The 13943-nt window shown below is 43.4% G+C and overlaps 1 protein-coding gene across 3 annotated transcripts in view; it reads right to left on the bottom strand.

The window, feature by feature from the left end:
* Positions 1 to 12734, bottom strand: part of LOC136881234 (protein croquemort) — a 90214-nt gene extending 77480 nt beyond the window's left edge. The window contains exon 1 of one of the 3 annotated variants that reach the window (XM_067153974.2): positions 12651 to 12734. The gene's annotated coding sequence lies outside the window, so the exon portion shown is untranslated. Of the gene's footprint in view, positions 1 to 12625 lie in introns of all 3 variants that reach the window. The other 2 variants (XM_067153973.2, XM_067153976.2) reach the window with 2 other exon arrangements.
* Between the last annotated feature and the right edge of the window lie 1209 nt (positions 12735 to 13943).

The following is a 13943-nucleotide window of genomic DNA, read 5'->3' as shown; positions in this document are numbered from 1 at the left end:
GAGTTCATTCTGCTGCGAAAGCGGAAATGACTTGTCGACACAGAGTGAACAAGTTGGCGATCTGTGCCCAGTGCATTCGTGGAAAGAATCTTTTCATTAATGAATAAGTAAGTGTAGTGACAAGTAGGAACTCGCACGCTACAGATGGCAGGTCAACATTGCGGAGCATTGGCTTTGCGGCGGAATCAGACGGACATGAAGAGCGAAAGAAAGCGCTGTCAACACGAACAAGATGCGGCTCAATTGGAATGTTAAGAAAGATCAACATGTCGGATAAACAAAGTATACCGTACTTTGAAATGAACTAAACGATATTCCGTGTTATTTATCAGTGAACGTAACGCAGCAGGCTACTCGCTTGTATTTGCCATGTCACTGAAATGTTAAGGTGGTGGTGATGATTACCGTTTTAAGAGCAGAACTCAGCGAGCATTGTCTTAATACCAATCAGAGGAAAAGAATTGGAGGGATCCGGCACTTCGAGAAATGAAGACATGGGCCTCGACACTGGGGTCGTAAAGGGAGGTGAACCAGCTAAAGGCGGGGCTGACGTGCTCTATCCAAGGGATATTCACCATTTTGGCCTTCTCCACCTTGCACACTGGAGAGGCGTTCCCAGAAGCAGGCGCGGACGTTCCACGGAGACAACCGTACTATCCGACCAACCAGCCACTCTTGCTCTGCTTTCGGCTGTCCAATGTTCACTTCCAGGGAAATGCCGGACAGCCATAGCCTGTTCTTTCCACCATCTTCATTAGCTCCTAACTGATGGTCACGTCAGGAAGGGCATCCAGCCGTAAAACGTGCCGTATCATCCGATCCCACGAAGGGTTAACATACATATGTATTTCCTATATCTTACCGACACTGGACACCAGGTAGATGGTGTATTACGGAAATCCCTGGAAGAACGTCAACATGAGCGACACTTCGCGTTGTAAACTTCCGCCTTTAGTAAGGTGAAGTCCGCCAATTTGTGTCCGTATTTGAAACACGAGTTGGTGTAAGGCGAAAGTGAGTAGCGGCCCTTACAATGAACGGACGGCGATAGTAAGTATGATGCTTTTTAACCCACCGATTTTCCTATTCGTAGTTTTTCTTTTAGCTCAGATTGTGTTAAGACTTCGGAAAGAAGACTTGTGCGGTTCGAGGTAATGAAGTGGGATCTGAACCCACTGCCTCTCGAGTGTTGAGATGACTAGTGGAGTGTAAGCTCTATTGGCTTCTCGGGCTATCATATGTATATGTTGTTATGTGTACAGACGACCGATAGGCTACTAATATCAATTCCGGCAGCAAGAGGAATTTGCCATTCGCGGCTAAGATCTTTCGGAAATCGAACTCATGACCAGTTTTCTGGTCACTCGACTACAAAGCTTCTCATTTGACCAGTAAAATCTGCTTATGAACCGACCAGGAATTGAAACCGGATTTCAGCGCCAGTGACTAACGTATTCTAGTAGGAAGAAAAGCAGAATAGAGAAGCTAATTTCAGATGAAATACATAATTGATGCAATTCAAACATTAGCTGTCTTGTTTACCGCTCCAGACAGGATGGACACCACTGGTGAAAATAAGTTAAATAACTTACACTTTTTGTCCTTTTATTATGTGAACTGGATTCATTTACGGTCGAGTAATTGTCGGACTGCTAAGCAAATGTAACATCCATTTGCTTGAGTTTTATATTGCGTGGGTTTGACACTCCTAGACTAGTAGAGTGATCTAGGTGTTGTCACTTGCTCGTCCTCGCTGCACGAAATAATATGCTGGGCTGAGTTCAGTCCGGTCTTTAAATATGACAGCCTCGTGTCGGTAGATTTATCGTAAAACTCCTGAGGAACAAAATTGCGGCACTTCGGCGACTCCGAAAACCGTAAGAAGTAGTTAGTGCGACGTACAGCCAATATTATTATTATTATTATTATTATTATTATTATTATTATTATTATTATTATTATCGTACGACCTCACCTATCATGTGCAGGCGTTTAGGGTGTCTGTGTAATTACCATCAAGCGAACGTGTTCTGCTATACGCCGAGCGCCGATGCAGACACAGACTGAACTGAAGCTCTCCGTGCAATTGCACACGCTACCAGTCTTCAGCACACCTCGCAAGGCATCTTATCAGCTCCTTTCCCTATATCAGCGGTAAATGAGTTTTAGGCACTTATCATCAGAAAAGACAAACTGGTCACAAGTCAAGATGTAGTTAAGAAATCCCAACATAGTTACATTTTATCGCGCGGAATTTCAAGAAAGTCAATTCTGGTGCCAAAAATAAAGCTTATAAATGTTTGGTCAGTGCTGTGATTCGTACACGGGAGGTTTCCAAGGAAAAATGTCAATGAAGAGCGCCCGAAACGGGAACAGGAAGAATACCACTAATTGGGAAGAACACGCCTGTGGGGTCTTTATTATACGGAAGGGGATGCCTAGAGTAGTTTTAGGAATAGGTTGGAACCTCCGTCGTACTTTTCGAGAATTTATCACAAGCATAAAACTCGGGCCAGAAACCAGTATACTGATGTCAGCAAGTTTTCGTTCGTAAACAGGACCGTAAGAGATTGGAATAAATTGCCTGCAGCACTATTTGATAGATTACTTTCCGTAAATGGCGGACACTCAACGTCTGGCTGTACAAAGGCCGTGATATTCCAGATAAATGCCGGGAGTGTCCGAGGACATGTTGGACTCGCCACTTCCAAGTCTTCTGATTTGACGCCCGTAGGTGATCTGCGCGTCATGATGAGGATGAAATGATGAAGACTGCACATACACCCAGCCCCCATGCCAGCGAAATTAACCAATTATGGTTAAAATTTACGACACTGCCGGGAATCGAACCCGGACACCGGCCAACACGCTAACCATTTAGCCATGGAGACGAAAAATACTCTAGACAGACCATTGGCAGTCGATCGAATATATAGGCCTACAGTTTTATCTCAACTTCCTTATCTGACCATTTATGGCCATTTCGAGGATTAAGTTAGTTACTAGTGACATTTTGGCAACTTCTTCCTAACTTCGGCATTTCTTGCCACATTTACTTTGGACGATTCTCACTGCAGTGAGTTAACAGGCTTTAATATTTTCAATGTGGACATTTTGTGAAATAATAATTCCTACATTAATGTTAACGAGTACCCCTGTCTGAAATGCCCACCAAAAATTCCCATTCGACATTTCCGCATGTCTGCATAGCACATCTTCGTTATTTGCTTGAGAATGAAATTAAAAAATGTTAATGTCTCATGGGACAAAGCGTAATATAATATAAAGTGTCGAAAATTTCAAATAGTTAGTGAAGGAAATTCAGAATCTACTTGGAAATCCTCAGAAAAATATCACCAAGTGTGAAGAGCATATCGCATTTAGGAATGTTGACGAAAGTTAAAATCAGTGAAGGAATATAAGTTTTCAGAAGGTGGTAAATAAGTTCTCTTTCTGGCTAGAATTTAGATGCTGCAGTGTCGAGCGTGCGGTTAACATGAGCGCAAGGTTTCCCGTAAAAATCGGAACTTCTTCAATTTGTTGAAATCCCCCAAGTGCTACTGGAAGTGAGCTGAGTGGCGCGCCGGTGGGCTGTACCACGAAGAGCGACCAAGTGAAACAGTCGGGATCGCAAAAGAGCAAGGATAGTATGGATGAAAGCGAGGAGCCTGACACAAGTCAGGTCGCGAACCCATGTTCCCTTGTGGTCACCGGGTAATACAAGCAGTGTGGCCACACAAAACCGAAAGCCATGAGGGGCCGAGTTAGCTGACCTATGACGCGGGATTGTTTAACAAAAAACAAAGAGCACATTTAGCGATGTCTGTCTGTACGATAGTACTCATGTTGGTCCCTACTACTCATAATTAAGGGAACTCAATATGAAAACTTCCATCCGTCAAGATACGCAGTAACCTTTCGGAAAATAATTTCAGTTTAAACCAAATACCCTTTTTTTTAACGTTTTAACCAAATATATACCCATGAACTAATTATTTTATAAAATGAAAATCAGTTCTGTCCATTTAAATGTTTAAATACCTTGAAGTTCCCAAACTTCGATCAATGACATAATTGTTGCATTTTATGTACACCTTCCTGAGAAAGTATGTGTGCCCTAGCTCGTTGTGTGTTACGAAACCATAGCTCTGATTCTCCGCAGTACCGAAAGTAGCTTCTCTTAAAGCTTTCAAACCAGGTAATAAGGATAATTAGCGTTCATAAATAATGCTTAAAATATCTACGGAAATAAAGAATAAAGAAGTTTGAGTTGGACATGTTTCATATGACAGTTTCGTTTCAGACCCACAGTCACCATCCAATAGCACTAAGAAGGCTCTATCAGAAGAAACACAGGAAGCGGACATGTTTGTTTACGTCAACCAAAGAACATGATGCTGATCAAAAATAGAGATAATTAGTGTATTGGATGCATCTGGGTCATTGGCCACTGGGAATGGCTCGAAAGTGATGATCATGGGCATTACTACTAGCTGCAGTACGCAGTGTTCAGACAGGCTGTTTTACTCGGAACGCAGCAGTAATCCCATGTATCGGAGATGAGCAGACGAATCACGCCACAACAATGTAATGTTATGGTTCATCAGTTTTATGATATTGTAGACCTTCACATTTAGCTTTCTTCCGACTCTGATGACCCCCTCTTAAGGCGATCGTTTTACCATGTGTTCCTCTTGTCTATATGGGCCGATGACCTTGCGGTATTAGTTCGGCCTTGATTTGAACTAAGCAACAGAAGTCTAAACTCATGAAGTCTCATCGTACGGTAAAACTCGGATCTGCTTCCTCTTCGGGGCGAGATGACTGTCACCTTCAGCACAGGAGTTAATGATGTGATGTATGACAGTAGAAAGGGCGGTGCCGGCACATAGCCTACTCCTGTCCAGTAGCACGAAGGGGTCTGCTCAAAGCTTAACGTCTCCCTCACTCCATACGAGCACGCTGTGACGGTGACATAGGCACTGCCACTTCATACACTGGAGGGCCTTGTTCACCTATTTTATCTTGCCTCGGCATTCTTATGTACTTCGCAACAAAAATCGAAATGCATGATTATCTATTATCATATAAACATGTATGCCAGGTATTATGGCAAGTGGCCTGAAGGTACACCCCTGTATTTGCCTGGTGTGAAAATGGGAAACGAAGCAAAGCATCTTCACGGCTGCCGACAGCGGGGCTCGAACGCAAGTCACAGCTCATCACCATGCATATGCTTAAGGGCTGCGGTTTATGCAGAATTAGCGTGGAGCATGCCAATCATGCGATTGTGCGCAGAACACTGGGCCGTATAAACGGGGATATCGGATGAGGACGTAGAAGTCTCGTTTCGTTTAATTTTCAAAGATAAGTGCAAGAAGAATCGGAGCAGAAGGGAAGGGAAGAAGAAATGGCTGACGAAGAAGTACGTGGAGACAATGTCAGGCCATGAATAGTGCAAGTTTAATTTGTTAAGATAACGGGTGGAATTTGTCGCCATAAAGATATGGTAAATGTCGATTGATTAATGAGGTCACTTGGGATGTAGCCAGAGAGTGTTCGGCCGATCTGCGGCTCTAGATGAGAGATGACGAGCTAGCGAGGGAGTCAAATCCCACAGCAAGGGTTAACCTTCCCATCAGACGGCCACCGTCATTTGTCCTCGTTCTAGGAGAGGTTTCCATCTCAATCCCGGCTTCTTGTTCGGAATCTAGTAATTAAAAAGAAGTATATTACGACCTGTCCTACCCTGCCGACCAATATTCTGAAGGTGAAGTCGATTCCACCGACGGGACTCGAACCATAGAGACACTGCGAGCTGGAACAAGTGGCTGCTGGCCGTCCTCTATTAACACTAATGGTGGTGCTTGATTACATCTTCCAGCACTAATCACAAGTAAAATATAAGAGGGCCAATACTTCGAACAATGAGACAAGGGCCAGGATTGGCCATCAAATAAAAGACCCTGGACGCCTTGCACACCTCATGGCACGGGTCGGAAAGGAATAAGGGAGGTCGGATAGAGGAGATGAAAGGGAGAAGTAAGTGGAACCAATACCAGACTCAATGTTGCCAATCCACGCTCCAAATTTTAAAGTCCCTAAGGTCCCCCTTTAGACGCCTCTTATGACAGTTATTCGGTGTATTCTACCGCCCCTACTGTCACGGTGTAGCTGGTTAACAGCAGGAAGGGTTTCAATGAGACGAGACTTGAAAAATGAAAATAAGAGACTCCGTTCCTTCTAGCGTAGAGAACAGAAATAGTGATTACATTTCAAATAAAGAATACATTCAGTCTCCCGAGAGAGTCCGAATGGTGGTTGGATCCTCAGCAGGAGGCATTCTCTACACGTTAGGACGTGTTGGCAAATTCTCGCTGGTCATTCAGTTTCCTTGCTGGCGAGATACACACACATGTCGATCGTCAGCGGTAGAGTTGTGGCAGTGGAATGCTCCAAACAGTTTCGGGGTGACCGGTACGATCCCCCTGTGGGTGGACACGGTAACCCCTGCCCGTCGTAAGGGGCCGACTAAACTGGGACTCAGGGGCTCTTAACTGACGAGTGTGAGTTGGCAGCCATGGGGCTCTGCTTCTACTTGTAGCAGGCTCCAACACTTTCATCTATCCTATCACACCTCTCTTAGTCAACCCTGACGGTATTAGGTATCGAGGTCTACGGTGCCTCATTTCACGCCCTTAGTGGCCGTTGTCTTTCTTTGGCCGATACTTTCAACTTTTTCTCTCTGATTAGTGTTAAAAGGATAGTTGCCTAGTCGTACTTCCTCTTAAAACAATCACCACCCCCAGAAACAACATGATGCATATACTATCACTGTTCTCGAGATGGATTTTGATTTAGTTGTACAGAACATCTATCTAGGAAGGTTTAGATTTATGAAACAATCTAGGACAAAAAGGAAGCCGATTAGTCGCAATTTTAGCGAGGGAAGTCAAAGAGAGGCAAGCGCGCTTTGAACAGTCAACACAGTGTCCACCACCAAATACCGTACATATTCCTCCAAGACTCTGCTACGTTCTATTTATTAAAAGGACAGGATTTGGAAAAGATCGTCCTTCAGGGAGTTGAGAGAATTAAGACCCGAAAACCAAATTATCCATTCCTCCAAAATTATGACATTGTAGATTTACTTATCCCAGTCAGAACAGAAACTAACACATCTCCATAATTATACTGGGCCAATGTTGGTTTATCCGCAGCAATTCCTGGAACATACAGATAAGTTAATTCTGTCTTCTCGGTGATGTGATAGTACAAAAATTCAAGGGGTTAGGTCTATTTCACTGAAAATGGGAAATATTAATAACTGAAAACCGTCCTTAAAACCGGAAATCCTCGTCTGACTGACCGAAGACCCCGTCGAACGATGAGATACATTGTTCAGTAAAAAAATCCGGACTGTAATGAATCCGCATACCTTAAGAGCCAAGTAGCCCCTGAAGAAACGGTGTAAACTTCTCCAAGAAGAGGAAAAAGGGTAGAATTATTCCAGCCAATCGATGTTCGACAAAAGAGGCAGAGTGGCGTGATACCATTTCAGGCACATCCCAGGATGGATCCCGTTGTGCATCGAGATGGTCAATAAATTACACCCTGCTACTTTGTCACCGACATATCAGATACACTGTCACGGAAGTATCTGTGACTTAAGTTGTGTACTTTGATCACGCTCAGAGGGCTACGTTATACGCTGTAGCTCAAAGTCTGTATCAGTTTTTCATTTACCAGTCACTACGACGAAAGGGGGGTAGCAGTCTTTCGGAAGCTGCAAGGGCGGCAGTCTAGATAATTGACTGATATGCCCTTGTAATAATACTCAACATGGCTTAGCTGTGTTGATACTGCTACACGGCTGAAAGCAACGGGAAACTACAGCCGTAAGTAACTCCCGAGGACATGCAGCTCTCTCTGCATGAATGATGTACTGATGATGCCTTCCTCCCGGGTAAAATATTCCGGAGATAAACTAGTCCCCCATTCGGATCTCCGGGTGAGGACTACACGAGAGGGGGCGATCATCAGGAAGATGGATACTGACATTCTGCGAGTCGGAGCGTGGAATGTTAGAAGTTTGAATCATTGTGGTAGGTTAGAGAACCTGAAAAGGGAGATGGATAGGCTGAAGTTAGATGTAGTTGGTATAAGTGAAGTACGTTGCCAGGAAAAGCAGGATTTTTGGTCAAGCAGCTATAGAATTACCAACACACACACACACACACACACACACACACACACACACACACACACACACAAAGGGAAATGCAGGAGTTGGTTTAATAATGAATAAGAAAACAGGGCAGCGGGTAAGCTACTACGACCAGCATAGTGAAATAATTATTGTCGTCAAGATAGACACCAAACCAATGCCCACCACAATAGTACAGATCTCTATGCCTACTAGCTCAGCGAATGATGTTGAAATCGAAAGAACATATGAAGAGATAGAAGATTTAATACAATATGTAAAAGGTGACGAGAATCTAATTGTGATGGGAGACTGGAATGCAGTGGTAGGCCAAGGAAGAGAAGGTAGTACAGTAGGAGAATTTGGATTGGGACAAAGGAACGAAAGAGGAAGTCGGCTGGTTGAATTCTGCACTGATCATAATTTAGTCCTTGCCAATACTTGGTTCAAACACCAAAAACGACGGCTGTATACGTGGACGAGACCTGGAGACACTGAAAGGCATCGAATACACTTCATTATGATTAGGCAGAGATTCAGAAACCAGGTGTTGGATTGCAGAACTTTCCCAGGAGCAGACGTGGACTCTGACCACAACTTGTTGGTCATGAAATACCATCTGAAGCTGAAGAAATTGAAGAAACAAAGTAAGGAGATGGGTTCCAGACAAGTTGAAAGAAAATAGTGTGAGGGATTGTTTCAAGGAACATGTTGCACAAGGACTAAATGAACAGGCTGAAGGAAACACAATAGAGGAAGAGTGGAGAGTCATGAAAAATGAAGTCAGTAGGGCTGCTGAATAAATGTTAGGAAAGAAGAAAAGATCAACTAAAAATCAGTGGATAACTCAGGATACACTAGACGTGATTGATGAAGGACGAAAATACAAGAATGCTAGAAATGAAGAAGGAAGAAAAGAATACAGGCAATTAAAGAATGAAGTGGTTAGAAAGTGCAAGGTAACTGAGGAAGAATGGCTGAAGTGCAAGGATGTCGAAGGTTGTATGGTCCTAGGAAAGGCAGATGCTGCATACAGGGAAATCAAGGAAACCTTTGGAGAAAGGAAATATAGGTGTATGAATATTAAGAGCTCAGATGGAAAACCACTTCTAGAAGAAGACAAAGCAGAAAGATGGCAGGAGCATATCCAACAGTTGTATCAAGGTAAAGAAGTAGATAATTTGGTTCTGGAACAAGAAGAGGCTGTTGATACTGATGATATGGGAGACCCAATTTTGAGGTCAGAGTTTGACAGAGCTGTGAGAGACATAAATAGGAACAATACACCTGGAATTGATGACATTCCCTCTGAATTACCGACTACCTTAGGAGAAACCAGCACGGCAAGGTTATTCCATTTTGTGTGTAAGATGTATGGGACAGGAGAAGTGCCATCCGATTTTCGGCAGAATGTTGTTATACCTATTCCCAAGAAAGCTGGTGCTGACAGGTGTGAAAACTACCGCACCATTAATTTAGTATCTCATGTCTGCAAAATTTTAACACGTATTATATTTACAGAAGAATGGAAAGACATATTGAAGCTGAGTTGGGAGAAGATCAGTTTGGCTTCAAAAGAAATGTAGGAACACCTGAAGCAATCCTGACTTTACGTTTGATCTTAAGAGGATCGAATTAAGGACAAGTCCACGTACATGGCGTTCGTAGATGTAGAAAAGGCATTCGCTAATGTTGACTAGACCAAGCTATTTGAGATCCTGAAAGGGATTGAGATCAGGTACCGAGAAGGAAGAATTATCTATAATCTGTATAAAAATCAGTCTGTAGTGATAAGAATCGAGGGCTTTGAAAAAGAAGCAGCAATCCAGAAAGGAATGAGGCAAGGCTGCAGCCTGTCCCCCGTCTTTTTTCAATAGAACAGGCAGTAAAGTAAATTAAAGAAGAATTTGGAAAGGGAATCACAGTCCAAGGAGAGGTAATCAAAACCTTGAGATATGCCGATGATATTTTATCTGAGACTGCAAAAGATCTCGAGAAGCTGCTGAATGGTTTGCACGAAGTCTTGGGTAAGGCAGGGGATGCAGGAAATATTAGATTAGGAAATGAAGTCTTATTATTATTATTATTATTATTATTTGATTTACGTCCCACTAACTTCTTTTACTATTTTCGAAGACGCCGAGGTACCGGAATTTAGTCCTACAGGAGTTCTTTTACGTGCCGATAAATCTACCGACACGAGACTGACGTATTTGAGCACCTTCAAATACCACCGGACTGAGCCAGGATCGAACCTGCCAAGTTAGGGTCAGAAGGCCAGGGCCTCAACCGTCTGAGCCACTCAGCCCGGCAAAAATGAAGTCTTAAAGGAAGTAGATGAACATTGTTATTTGGGTAGTAAAATAACTAACGATGGCAGAAGTAAGGAGGACATAAAATGCAGACTAGCAGAGCCAAGGAAGAGCTTTCTTAAGAAAATAAATTTGCTCACTTCAAACATTGATATAGGAATTAGAAATATATTTCGGAAGACTTTAATCTGGAGTGTGGCATTGTATGGAAGTGAAACATGGACGATAACTAGCTCAGAAAGAAAGAAAATAGAAGCTTTTGAAATGTGGTGTTACAGAAGAATGCTGAAGGTGAGATGGATAGATCGAATCACGAGTGAAGATATAATGAATCGAATTGTTGAGAGGAGATCGATTTGGCTAAATTTGACAAGAAGAAGAGACAGAATGATAGGACACATCTTAAGACACCCTGGACTTGTTCAGTTGGTTTCTCATGAAAGTGTAGGTCGTAAGAACGGTAGGGGTAGACCAAGGTATGAATATGACAAGCAGATAAGAGCAGATGTAGGATGCAATAGTTACGTAGAAATGAAAAGGTTAGCACAGGATAGGATGGCATGGAGAGCTGCATCAAACCAGTCTATGGACAGATGACACATGACGATATTAAAGGTGTTACATGTTATCATAGTGTATTTATGAGCACAGTAGAGAGAAACTCTAACAGTATAGTCCTCAGCTGGCAAATGAGGCAGGTTTGAATTCATCATTTTTCGATGAATACTTCCCGATTTTCAAAATAATCACGGTGCTAAATTTGTAATGTTTGTAGATTTAAGGCTATGTGTACAAAATAGTGTGGTACCGTTTAAAATAAGCAAAGTTAGTACCATTAACGTCATGACACAGTACATTATCCCGTTGGTAGCATTACTGAGAGTGAAAACAAATCGTTCACGAGTTGCGAGCACATCAGCGCGGTAGGGGAGGTGGTGCCTCTTCGTCCGGCGTATGGAGACGATAAGCCTTGGTGCTATTCGACAGGAGTAGGCTATGTGTCGGCACTGGGTTACACCTTCTCCCTTCCTACTACCGTATCTCACGTCATTCATTTTATTAACTCCTCTGACGTGAGGAAGGGCATCCGGTCATAAAAATCCGACACGACAGATTCATCTCAGTTCATACCCGACCCCGTAGAGAAAAGGGACAAGGGTTCGACAGACAAACAGTCTTTTTAAATCTACATTATGATCTGTAAATAATTGGTATCCCGAAGGCACGTCACGAGTAATCACATTCCGCTTGTTAATTTACTGCGCATCATGTTAAGGTCCGTTTCCCAGTGCATTATCAAAACTTCAAATTAAAAATGTGAATATTATTTTTCCCACTTCTAATGCCCCGAATGTTCCGAAAAATACTAGGTAGCCGACTTTGTCATCATATCAACTAGAAATATTTCCATACTGGTCGCCCGTGACCAAAGTGACCGTGACGATAATCATATGTTCGTGTGACTGAATTACCGATAACAGATAGTTTTGTGTCACAGATACGACATTCTGAAATATCGGTTAAGCTCTTCAGTCAGATGGGCACAGTGGTGCGAATATCGATACTTGTAAACCGTACAACCATCACCACGCTGACATTTATACTTTCAATTTATGCCATTGATATTTGGTCCATCCTCAGCCCTTTTCATATGATTGCTGTTCTGAATCTGAAATGCGAAATGTCTTCAAACAGTCCGTCCGTAAAGGAGTTTACATTGGCTTAGCTCCGAGAACAAAAATATTAATTCCTTCAAAAGCGTGTGACGTACGATTTTGAAATTTCACATCACAGTTGCCCTGAATGTTAAATGTGAACGAGTTTCCCACCGAACAGAAAAACATTGTCCTCCAAAACTGTTTGACGTACGAACTATACAGTGAACAGCGCAGGTAAAAACCGCTCGGGAATCCTAGTTAATGCAGCCCGTTACTTCTGAATGGTTAGGACTGGACCCAGTGTCAGTGGTGAATTGGGCACCTTGCATACCACAGCAGTAGCTTACAGGGGCTTCCATTAGACCACAATTAAGTCCTAGGTAGATAATACCAGCCAGAGAGAAAGCAAGAATTCTGAATCAATGAATGAAAATCAGTTTAGCACCCACCTGGGTTTCAAGAGATGAATCCTACCTGTAGTCTCGGCACTGATCGCTGCACACCGGTCAAGCGCACACTGCAGACTGAAGTGCTGTGCTCGCGATAGCAGCACTCGCCCGTCACTCTGCGCACTGGGCGGGAAGCTACAAGCATGAAATGTGCTGTTGATAAAAACACGTGCTATTCTGAAGTGAGAGTCTCGCCATATTATTCCGACACTACATTTCACGTAACAAATATAAAAAGTGATAACGAAAGTACCTCTGTGGTATAGCGGTTAGTGTGATTAGCTGCCACCCCCGGAGGCCTAGGTTCGATTCCCGCCTCTGCCACGAAATTTGAAACGTGGTACGAGGGCTAAAAGGCGTCCACTCAGCCTCGGGAGGTCAACTGAGCAGAGGTGGCTTTGAATCCCACCACAGCCCTCCTCGAGGTGATTTTCCTCGAGGCAAATGCCAGAAAGGCCACGGCCACTTGCTTCCCCCTTTCTTGCTCGTCCCTTCCATCCCCACAAGGCCGCTGTTCACCATAGCAGGGCGAGGTACTGGCCCTCCTCTCCAGTTGTATTCCGCGATCCAAAGTCTCGCGCTCCAGGACACTGCCCTTGAGGCGTTAGAGGTGGGATCCCTCGCTGAGTCCGAGGGAAAAACCAACCCTGGACGGTGAACATTCTTATATTAACGCTTCACGGAGACTGCATGATACCGATCGTAGAAATATTGGAAACAGAAATCTCGCACACCACAGGATCACCCGAAGGCCACGCATAACGGCGCCTGCAATTGATTATGAATCAACGCGTCGATTTTTATTGCATCGCGTTATCTCTTTGCTGTGCAATGCCTGTACAACAAGTGATATTTCAAAATTCATTCACCAGACAAAAAATTAGCATACGAAGAAGGACAACGACATTTCAAGATAGATTGGTCATCGTTAATAAATAAATAATCACGGGGCGCACAAGTGGCAAGTGGTCGAGTATGTTCACTGAGGGAAAAGTTCCCCTCGTATCTATGTCTCCGTTCTAAGAAAATTTGAAGTAAAAATCAATGTAATTTACATAAATATATATAAAAAATTTGAAAGTGTTGAGGATAGCTGCTCATGTAATTCTGAAAAAGTGAAAACAGCTTGGATTATACACCTGCCGCATTGTTGCTTACCAGCACGTCACAGGACTTGGTATTGGATTCTGCTCCGTGATGAAGTGGTTAGTGTGATTAGCTGCCACCCACGGAGGCCCGGGCTCGATTCCCGGCTCTGCCACGAAATTTGAAAAGTGGTACGAGGGTTGGAACGAGGTCCACTCAGCCTCGGGAGGTC

Source organism: Anabrus simplex, chromosome 9, assembly GCF_040414725.1.
Source record: "Anabrus simplex isolate iqAnaSimp1 chromosome 9, ASM4041472v1, whole genome shotgun sequence".
Taxonomy (NCBI): domain Eukaryota; kingdom Metazoa; phylum Arthropoda; class Insecta; order Orthoptera; family Tettigoniidae; genus Anabrus; species Anabrus simplex.
The sequence above is the reverse complement of the archived record's forward strand: the minus strand, read 5'-3'. Positions and strand labels throughout refer to the sequence as shown.